Raw genomic sequence first — 10,234 nt, 5'->3', positions numbered from 1 at the left:
AGCTGGTGATTGCTTTTTAATTCTTTACACAAAAACACAAATCCTTATGGGCAGGTTCATGAGGAGTATGCTGAGGAGGTTTTGAATGGTGCATTATGATATGGGGCCCAGGTTTTGGGGTGGGACAGATCTGGGTTTAGGTTCTAGCTCCACCTTACAGTTGTGAAAATTAGGTTACATGAAGCTTGGTCTTCTCATCTCCGAAATAGGAATAAGGTCTCAAAGAGTTGTTAGGGAGATTTAATCAGAGAATGTAGAAGTTGAGCACAGACCCTCCTATAAAGCAGTAGCTCCATAATTGTTGAGTTCCATTGTTCTCCTCTGCTTAGGGGCTGCTGGCTGGCATTACAGGAAAGACAGATGTCTATTTTTCTCCACCTTGCTGTTGATGTTAGGTTCTGACTCATAGAGACCCTGTGTCCAACCGAAGGAAATGTCACCCAGTCCTGCACCAGTGTTTCATGATCACTGTAACCACAGAAGTTCTGAAACTCTCTCTCTTCTAAGAAAAAAAATTTCCTCAAATCAGTGAAAAATAATTAGGACTTTTTATTAATTCAGTCCTCCAGAATCAAGATCATTCCTCTCCTTCAGTCTCCCAAATCTGTAAAGTCACTAAAATCTATGGATAACATTTCTCTTTCTCTTTCTCCCCCGCTCCCCATGGAATCATAAACAGCGTTTATTAACTTGGTCTATCTCCAGTCTGTTGCTTATCATTCACATTGATGGGGTTTGGCTAGACAGTGTGTCCTTGAACTGTCAGCCCCCAGCAGCAGCTCCTTATTCCATGTCCCTACTCATCCTTCATAGGGTAAAAGTTCTGCTCCACAAATGCTTCTCTATCAGAAGTTTAATGACCTTGGAAGAATTTATAAGAAATCGGGCCTCATGGGACAGCAGATTCTAGTAAGATGACATTGACCTGGAAATCTTTCTATTTGGGCTCAAGTTCTCACTTCTGTTTACCAGTCTAGTCTTGGTACACCCCAACGGGTCTCATTGCTCTTGCTGCTCCTCCATGCATCATTTCTGAGTGGTTCTGGTTGGTCTCTCGCGATCTGATGAGCACACTCAATACCATGTGTGGCCTGGTTCAGCCTGTCGGTGCCTTGCATTAGCAACACCCTCTGAGATTGTAGCTGAGTCAGGTGTTCATTCTACATAGTGTATGTGCAGTACTTCATGTCTCTTCAGACCCAAGCAGTGGCCGCCTGATGGAGTTTGTGGAGGTTGTTCCTGTAGGTTCGCAGTTTGGACATCAACGGGGGCATAACACAGTTCCTTCTCCTTCAAGGCCAGCGTTTCATTTGTGTCCTGTTGTTTTTCATGAGTCTCAGATAAACGTCTTCTTCTCCTCAGTCCCCGTTGTCTCCAGAAGTCTCTTGGGCATCCCCTTATAGGTCCTCATGGAGGCTACCAAATATCTCATGCTCTGAGATCTGGAAATGCTCCGCAGAGGTGACAGAGGTGGCTCTGGTGCAGGGCGTGATTGAGCAGTGCCTAGCTAGGTTGGGGGTGCGGGCCCTGCTCCTATCCCTAGAGTGAGCCACACAGCCCATTTCCACTTCTTCTCTCCGTTTCCACTTCTACTACTACGAACTTCATTCCACTAGATTGGGAGATTGCTGGGGCCTTCTAAATGTCATCTTTGCTTTGGATCTTGGCACCTGTCCAGCTTGAAAAGCATTCTCAAAATGTCCCTTTTAATAATGCTACTGATCTTTTTACTAGCTCATAATTTCCCACAGCCTATCTGGCTGGCTTCAAGTCACAGAAGCTCTCTACCTTCTCTAATCAGGTTCCAACGTACATGCCGAGTACCTCTCCACTGCTAAGGTATGTTGACTTCTCATAACTATCATTGATCATACTCAATATGGCCTCTGTGCTCATCCTTCGGGAAGTTGACCTTCCTCCTTTCCTTCCTTCTTTCTTTGTTAGACATTTCTTGAGTAACTTATGTGTGCTAGGGAACATACTAGATACTGGGAATGTAACTGTGATTGGTTTCTACTCTTATGTACCTTACAGTTTATTTCAGAAGTAGATCATAAACTACTCATTTCAATAATGTATGATGATTGTTATGACAGAGGAAGTATTTGATAGCAAGACCTATATGAAGGGAACAGGAAGGCATAGTGATATTATAATGAGCCAATGAAATTGAATTTTAGTTAGTTGAAGAGAAATCAGGGATAATATTCCACACAAAGGGAATATTACCTGTGAGGTCACCTGGGGAAAAGCAAGCTATGTTCTAGGAGGAGGAAGAAAATCAGTATAACGTTCATGAAAGAAGACTAGCAAGAATAATCTGGGACCAAATTATGCAATTATGTAAACTAATAAATGTCTTTGTTGACCATACTGGGGACTTATGAGTTTTATCCTAAAATAGAAGCCACTGAAGGAGATCAGACATCCATGTCAAAAGGACTGATCTTTACTATGAATGCATTGGAATGGAATAAGGATAGAGGTAGCAAATAAGATATTGGAATAATATAAGAAGTAACAGTGTTCCAGAATAAGATAATTCCAGTAGATATATAGGGAAGAGTACAGAGTTGTGCTATAGTTAAGAAATATAGACAACAGAACTTAATGTTGCCTTGACTGTATTAAGTGAGGGTGTGAAATATATCAAGGACAACTTCCAAGTGTGTGTCTTCAACAAGTACCTGAATAGTAATACCGTTTTTGCTGAATTGTGGAGATTGAAGATGAAGCTTATTTCAGGGACAGAATGTGAGTTCAGGTTTGGATCTGGAAAATTTAAGGTACTCATGAAACATCTAAGGGGGGATATTAAAACAATTGGTTATATGGTTCTGGAACTCAGAAAAAAAGTCAAGCGTGGTGATGATAATTGGGGAATTGTTGGTATATACAAAAACAAAATACCACAGTCATTGAATCCATTCAGACTCATGGATACCTTGTATCAAGTTTTCAAGACCCTAAGTCTTCATGGCAGCAGATAGCCTAATCATTCTCCTGAAGAGCAGCCGGTGTGTTTGAACCACTGTAGTTAATAGACCAGTGCATATCCCACAGTCTTTTTGCCAGGATTTTAAACTCCTGGGATTGGATGATGTGTTTGGCAGGGTACACTAGAGAAACAAATTAATAAACACTTATATGTCTATAAGAAGAGCTTTCTATACAAGAGCAACTGAATAGTGAAAAAAAAAATGCCAGCCCAGTCCAGATCAAGTTCATAAGTCTGATATTAACCCATATGTCTGATACCAATCTATGAAGTCCACTTCATACTCACGAAACACCTGCAATCATGCCAAATGCAGGACAATAATAGGCCAGTGGGTGGAAAGTCTTGTGGATCTAGCAGCAGTAGAAGCATCTCATCACTGGCAGGGGTCTCCACTTGACTCTTTCAGCTCCAGGGGCCTAGCATAACTCTATGTGTCTGCTCAACAGAAATGTCTCTCAGACAGTGTGTCTGTGTCCCACCTCCAGTGAACTATTTATCTCTTTAGTGCCTCCAAATGAGGTCATCAAGCTGTGACCTGATTGACAAGGTAGACTCCACACTTTCACTTTTATGTCTCAAATTGATAACAGATAATGTACCATCACCAATGATATCATCTAAGGAAAGAGTATAGAGCAGTGGTTCTCAAACTTTCTAATGCTGGGACCCTTTAATACAGTTTCTCATGTTGTGGTGACCTCCCCTAACCATAAAGTTATTTTTGTTGCTACTTCTTAACTGTAAATTTGCTACTATGAATCGGGTGACCCTGTGAAAGGTTCATTCAACCCTCAAAGGGGTTGTGACCAAACCGCTGGTATGTGCCTTGGGGTCCTTCGGTGCTTATAAATCAGACAGAGAAGTCTGGTCCATCAAGGGACATCAAAAAACTAGCTAGTAGGAGAAAAATCAGAATAGTGTGATATTCTAACAATTGAGGTCACTTGACCAAGAGAAGAATGTTTCAACAGCGAGTGATTAATAGTATCTGAGGCTGCTTAGAGGTCTGGTGAAATAAAGATGAAAATTGACTCCTAGGTTTAATGACATAGTACTTCTTGATTCCTTGGTTTTAGTCCGCACTGAACTCAGGAGGGGCCCTGGTGCTGCTGGGGGTTCAGAATTGGGTTGCTAACCACAACAGCAGTGGCTCAAACCCACAAGCTGCTCTGCAGGAGAAAGATGAGGCTGTTTGCTCCCATGAAGATTTACAATCTATATAGGTCACTATGAGTCAGAATTAACTTGACAGCAGTGGGTTTGGTTTGGGGCTTTGAGGAGGATGTGAGCAGTGGAAATAGTAAGTGTACTCAACTTGTGTTAGATCCTTGCAAGAGAAGGGAAAGAGTAGCCAGCAGGGCAGGTGGGCGAAGGGAGGTTGGTCTTCCCTGTTTCCTTTTTAAAACGTGAGAGCCTTTGAATATGTTTAAATGCTGTGCGGAAGGAACTAGTAGACAAAGGGAGGAGGAAGGAGAATATGTCGAGGCGATAAACAATATAATGGTATCCCTAAGAAGAGGGCAGGAATAACCTTAGGAGTACACCTTTCTCATTATCATATGAAGGAAGGATCGAAGTAGCCGTGTAGATTCAGATAAGTTTGTGGGTTCTGCAGCAGTTTCCACCTGACCTTTCCCTATGGTCTGAGGAGCAGTACAATTTGAAGGAACCCTGGTGGCACAGTGGTTAAGCATTTGGCTGCTCCATGATGATTTACCTGGGAAACTCATCCGGAGGACAGAGAAGAAGCACTCTGCTTCTGGAAGGAGTTGCTGCCTCAGACTCCCAGTGGGACAGCTCCACTTTGTCCTAAAGAGTCAGTAGAAGTCCGAATTGATCTCACAGCCATGCATTTTTGGTTGTTTTGGTGGTGTTGCTGTTATTTTTCAGGTTGTTTGCTGAGAGTAAGGTGGAGGGATGCAAGGCATGAGGTTTTGAAGGATTTGTTGGGTGTGGAGAAAGTGATTTGGAGACTAGGAGAACCAGCTGAGGAGGGAGACTTTGGCGTCACCAGGCAGTATGGAGAGCAGATTGGTCAATCTGACATTGTTCAACAGTCTGAGAACAGATGCAAGGCAAGATGATTCACACCATCTAAAGGTTTATTCCAGGTGGTGTTAAGGCCAGTTAGTCTCTCAATGGAACTGGGAATGTGATAGATAATTGTATCCATGCTCAATAGAGGAGACAAGGCAGATGGAAGGTAATAGAGGTACAGTAGAGTGCTCAATGGACAGATGGTACTAATGAGGTTGCAGAACCTCGTCATCTTGGGAATAAGTAATTAAATGAATGTAATGGAAGCACTGGCACTTGTGGCAAGAGAAGGGAGTCTCGATGTGTCATTTTAGAGGAGAAACTGTCCAGGATGCGACCATGGGATTGAATGCCTAAAGTAACGGTGGAGGAGAATACAATTGAAAGATAGCATCAGGATTTATCCTGAATTATTGGTTTTGTAGTCCCTGATGCAGTCTTCAAAATGCCATCAAGTAGCAAAAATAAAGGATGTATGGACTCTGAGAGGTGAAAGAGGTTTAAAAGAGCTAAGTGTCCCTTTGTGGGATAGATTATGTTACAGTCCATGTGAGTAGTGGGAGTGAGGACAATGAAACTGCAAACCCAAAGACAGAGTCATCCATTTCCTCTCCCTTACATATACCGTACGTTGTTCATTGATTGAAGAAACAATCACGGGATGGGGGTACACAAGTGAAGAAAAAAAGATCCATGCCCTTGTGGAATTTATAGTCTAGTGGAGTGGCAGGAATTGAGGGAGTAGGGAATGCACAGTAGTCAGTAAAAACAAACAAACAAACAAATATCCCGTTTACTCATTTTAAAAGTAATAAGCTAGGTGATCTCTGTGAAAATTGTGGAAATAGCAAAGTTCACTCCATATATCTCACTACAGTAATTTTTTTTCCAAATAATGGACTACTTTATTTACTAAGATGACATCACATGATATTGAAAGAGTCTCTAAGTGTAGGGTGTGTTTTCCTCCATTTTTTAAAGAATTGAATAGTACTGACAATGCATTTTTCTATATCTGTCTAGCAAAATGCATTCCCTGGGAAAGATCTGGCAAAACTGTCTGCGAACACTTCTGCCCCTTCCACAGATACATTTTAGCAATGGAGAACATTTGCTAACAACAGAAAGGTGGAAATTTAGGCATTAGTGAGTTGAATGAGTATGTATTTTGAAGATGAATCTTTTCTTCAACTTTGGACCTATTCAGCTCACTTTTTAATCAAGCCCTAGCCATGGATTCCCACCCCCTGCCCACAAATAAAACAATTTTATTAGAGTTAATAGAGGTATCATACCATTCCATAGTTCAATAACATCAACTCTGTGATATCAGTTCCACTTTACCCTCCCTACCTCCCCCACTGTACCTACTCATAAGAACCCTTATTCTAATTGTTGTCTCTATAGGTACATCAATGGTGAGTTTCATATACCAAGAAACAGAAAAACACATAACAAAGATTCAAGAAGTCTATGACAAAGTACATCAGAGACAGACTCCAAAAGGACAAAAAAAAAAACCCACCCACAAACATACATAGAAAATTTTGAAAACCGGATCAGGCACGACTTGTATTAGAAGGAGTACTATGTGACCAGATTTTAACCATTCAAGTCACATTTATCATTTTGATTGCTATAATATATATGGCACCAGACACTGAACTTAATTCTAGATAGGATTTTCTGGGTTTAAGAAGCTGATCTTCTCTAGGAAGAAAAGAAGTCCTTTAAAGATAATCACAGCAGGATTATCCGAACCATCGTAGCAGTGGGGTGGGGAAAATAACGGGCATGTAGAGGAGAGAGAGTGATGCTTCCTAACATTGTCTGTGAGAGTCACAGAAACGGCAGCATTATAAAGGAACTTGAAGGATGAATAGAAGTGTGGCACTGACAGGCTAGAGTGAAGATACCCAGTTCAGAGGGAACAACATGTACAAAAATCGGGACGCACGACTGTCTGTGCTCACAAAAATAATTTGTTGTAGTAATATGAGAAGTCTACTCTGGCTAGAGCACAGCGACTGCATTGGGAAGGTCTGACAAGAGTTCAGAGCAGGTGTGTGCGTGTCCGTTTCTTCAGGAATGTGTACACCAAACTAAAGTTTTGCAGTGGAGAGACAACAGAGGTTTTAGGGCTAAGTGGTTATATTTTCAAATACAGTTTGTTTTATTTTTCAGAGAATGGGCCTAGCTTTCTAGAGGACGAGGGAGAGACCAGAGCCATGGAAATCAGCCTGTTAGAATAGTCCAAACAAGAGACATGGATGGTTTGAACTAAGGCAGTATCTATGAGAAGCAGTGCCAGTTTCTGTGGAGGTGATTCTGATATGGTCAACCCATGTGGACTAGAGTATAACTATGCTATGGAAAACTGTCATTGCCTGTGTTTCCTTAGTAGATTGTGAGACCTTTCTTTTAAAGTTGTTGCTTTGATGAGCATGAATCCCATTTTTAGTTAGCAGCTAAACTCATTCATCATTTGTAAGAAACCAGAAAAGTGTCCAAAATCAATATATTTCCTACAGATCAGGAAAAACTGAAGATATCTGATGAATATCTCCAATTCATATTACTATATGAATAAAATATCTAAAAATGAAATCATAGAAGCCTAAGAAGAAAAAAATATTACAAACCCTGAAAGACATGTAAGGAATTTTGATTGCACATTCAAATACGGAAAATAAAATCATACGGAAAACATCAACAGATATTCAGTCACAGGCTGGGGACCTTTATAAGTGCTTCACAGAAGCTATATCCTCAAAGAAAAATATTAATAGATTTGACTATATACATATTTTAAATTTCTGTATGGCACATAAACATAGGATGTTTAAAAAGGAGGAAAATATTTGCAAGATGTATGTCAGAAAATATGTTAATGTACACTTACAAATTAATATCACCACTTGTCTTTCCGTTTGTCATGCTGTGACAGCTTGTGTGTTGCTGTGACTCTGGAAGCTATGCCACTTTTACTTTTCAAATACTAGCAGGGTCACCCAAAGTGAACAGGTTTCAGCAGAGTTTACAGACTAAGAACAGAGGAGTTAGACATTGAAAACCTCATGATTAGCAGCAGAACATTATCAAAGGTAGTGACAGTAGAGAAGTACGCCAGGTCAGGAGACACTCAGAATATGACTGACGAAGAACTGCCTCCCCTGTGTAGAGTTGACCCATAAGGATGTGGATGGAGTACAGCCAGGGGAGCAAATCTTTCAGGACCTTCAGTGGCTGGAGGACATGGCTCAAAATAAGAAACAACTGAAAACATCTATTCATAATTGGTAATTAGAAAGTATGAATCTAGGAAAATTGGAAATAATAAAAAATGAAATGGAACACATAAAGTTAAATATCAGTGAGCTGTAATGGAATAGTAATGGCCACTTAAAATTATATTTATTTATTTTAAAAAATCATTTTATTGGGAACACTTACAACTCTTATCAGAATCCATCCATCCATCCATCCATCCATTGTGTCAAGCACATTTGTACATTTGTTGCCATCATCATTTTCAAAACATTTGCTTTCTACTTGAGCCCTTGGTATCAGCTCCTCATCCCCGCCCCATGAACCCTTGATAATTTATAAATTATTATTACTTTGTCATGTCTTACACTGTTCGATGTCTCTCTTCATTCACTTTTCTGTTGGATGTCCCCCAGGGAGGAGGTTATATGTAGATACCTGTAATTGGTTCTCCTGTCTCCCCCACCCTCCCTCCACCATCCCGGTCTCACCACTTGCACCACTGGTCCTGAGGGGTTCATCTGTCCTGGATTCCCTGTGTTTTCAGTTCCTATCTGTACCAGTGTGCATCCTCTGGTATAGCCAGATTTGTAAGGTAGAACTGGGATCATGAAATTGGGGGGGAGGAAGCATTTAAGAACTAGAGGAAAGTTGTATGTTTCATCATTGCTATACTGCACCCTGACTGGCTCCTCTCTTCCCCGAGACCTTTCTGTAAGAAGATGTCTAGTTGCCTATAGATGGGCTTTGGGTTCCCAATCTGCACTCCCCCTCATTTACAATGATATGTTTTTTTTTTCTTTGATGCCTGATACCTCATTCCTTCGACACCTCATGATCACACAGGCTGGTGTGCTTCTTCCATGTGGGCTTTGTTGCTTCTTAGCTAGATGGCTGTTTGTTTACCTTCAAGACTTTAAGACCCCAGATGCTATATCTTTTGATAGCCAGGCACCATCAGCTTTCTTCACCACATTTGCTTATGCACCCACTTTGTCTTCTGTGATAGTGTCATGAAGGTGAGCATCAATGAATGCTGGTTTAATAGAACAAAGTGTTCTTGCATCAAAGGAGTACATGAGTGGAGGCCGAATGTCCATCTACTACCTTAATACTAAACCTATAAATATATACACATAGATCTAGTTCCCCTTCATCATATATAGATATATTTACATATATACATGCCTCTATTTAGACCTGTATAAATGCCCTTTGCCTCCTAGTTCTTCCCTCTATTTCCTTTTACTTTCCTCTTCTCCCGCTATCATGTTCAGCCTTCATTTGGGTTTCAGTAATTCTTCTCGATTACATTGCCCTTGATCAAGCCCTTACCAGATCTCCTACACCCTGCTTGACACCAATTTTGGATCACTTGTTATTCCCTTCTCCCTGGGTTTGTTAACACCCAATCCCAATTCCTTTCTCCTGCTTCCCCCTCTCCCATGCCCCCCCTACCCCAAACCATTGGCCGATTGTTTTCTCCTCCAGATTGGCAGCATATACAGATATCATAACATTCCAAAATTTAATCACATCCAGCAGTGTACAATCATGCATTTTCTTTCTTCTTGAACTCCTTGATATCAGCTCCCCTTTATCCACCCCCTTCTCTACCCTAATCCCCATGAACCCTTATTCCATTCCCCCTTCTCTTAAAATAGGTTTGTTTGTTTTTGCCATATCTTTCACAGTCCAACATATCCATTCACATTCAATCTTGTTTGGTCCCATTGAGTGGGGTTATACAGTCATCAATGCTATCAGCTCTCTATCCTCCATCCCCCTCCCTCTCTTTTCCCATACCCTCAGGGTAACATAGGGTAACTCCTATTCCTGTTTCTCATGGTTTATCTAACTTAACTTTCATGTAACAAGCAATCTTAAGTATACAAGGGACCTTATGCAAATCTAACATGATTAATGAGT

At 40.9% G+C, this 10,234-nt stretch overlaps 2 pseudogenes; one reads left to right on the top strand and one right to left on the bottom strand.

The window, feature by feature from the left end:
* Nucleotides 1–906: 906 nt before the first annotated feature.
* Nucleotides 907–1,562, bottom strand: LOC142433673 (vesicle transport through interaction with t-SNAREs homolog 1B pseudogene; annotated as a pseudogene).
* A 251-nt stretch (nt 1,563–1,813) lies between these two features.
* Nucleotides 1,814–10,234, top strand: part of LOC142433672 (mannose-P-dolichol utilization defect 1 protein pseudogene) — a 33,535-nt pseudogene continuing 25,114 nt past the window's right edge.

This window comes from Tenrec ecaudatus, chromosome X (assembly GCF_050624435.1).
Source record: "Tenrec ecaudatus isolate mTenEca1 chromosome X, mTenEca1.hap1, whole genome shotgun sequence".
Lineage (NCBI taxonomy): Eukaryota > Metazoa > Chordata > Mammalia > Afrosoricida > Tenrecidae > Tenrec > Tenrec ecaudatus.
Note: the sequence above shows the minus strand (reverse complement) of the source record. Positions and strands in the feature narration are given on the sequence as shown.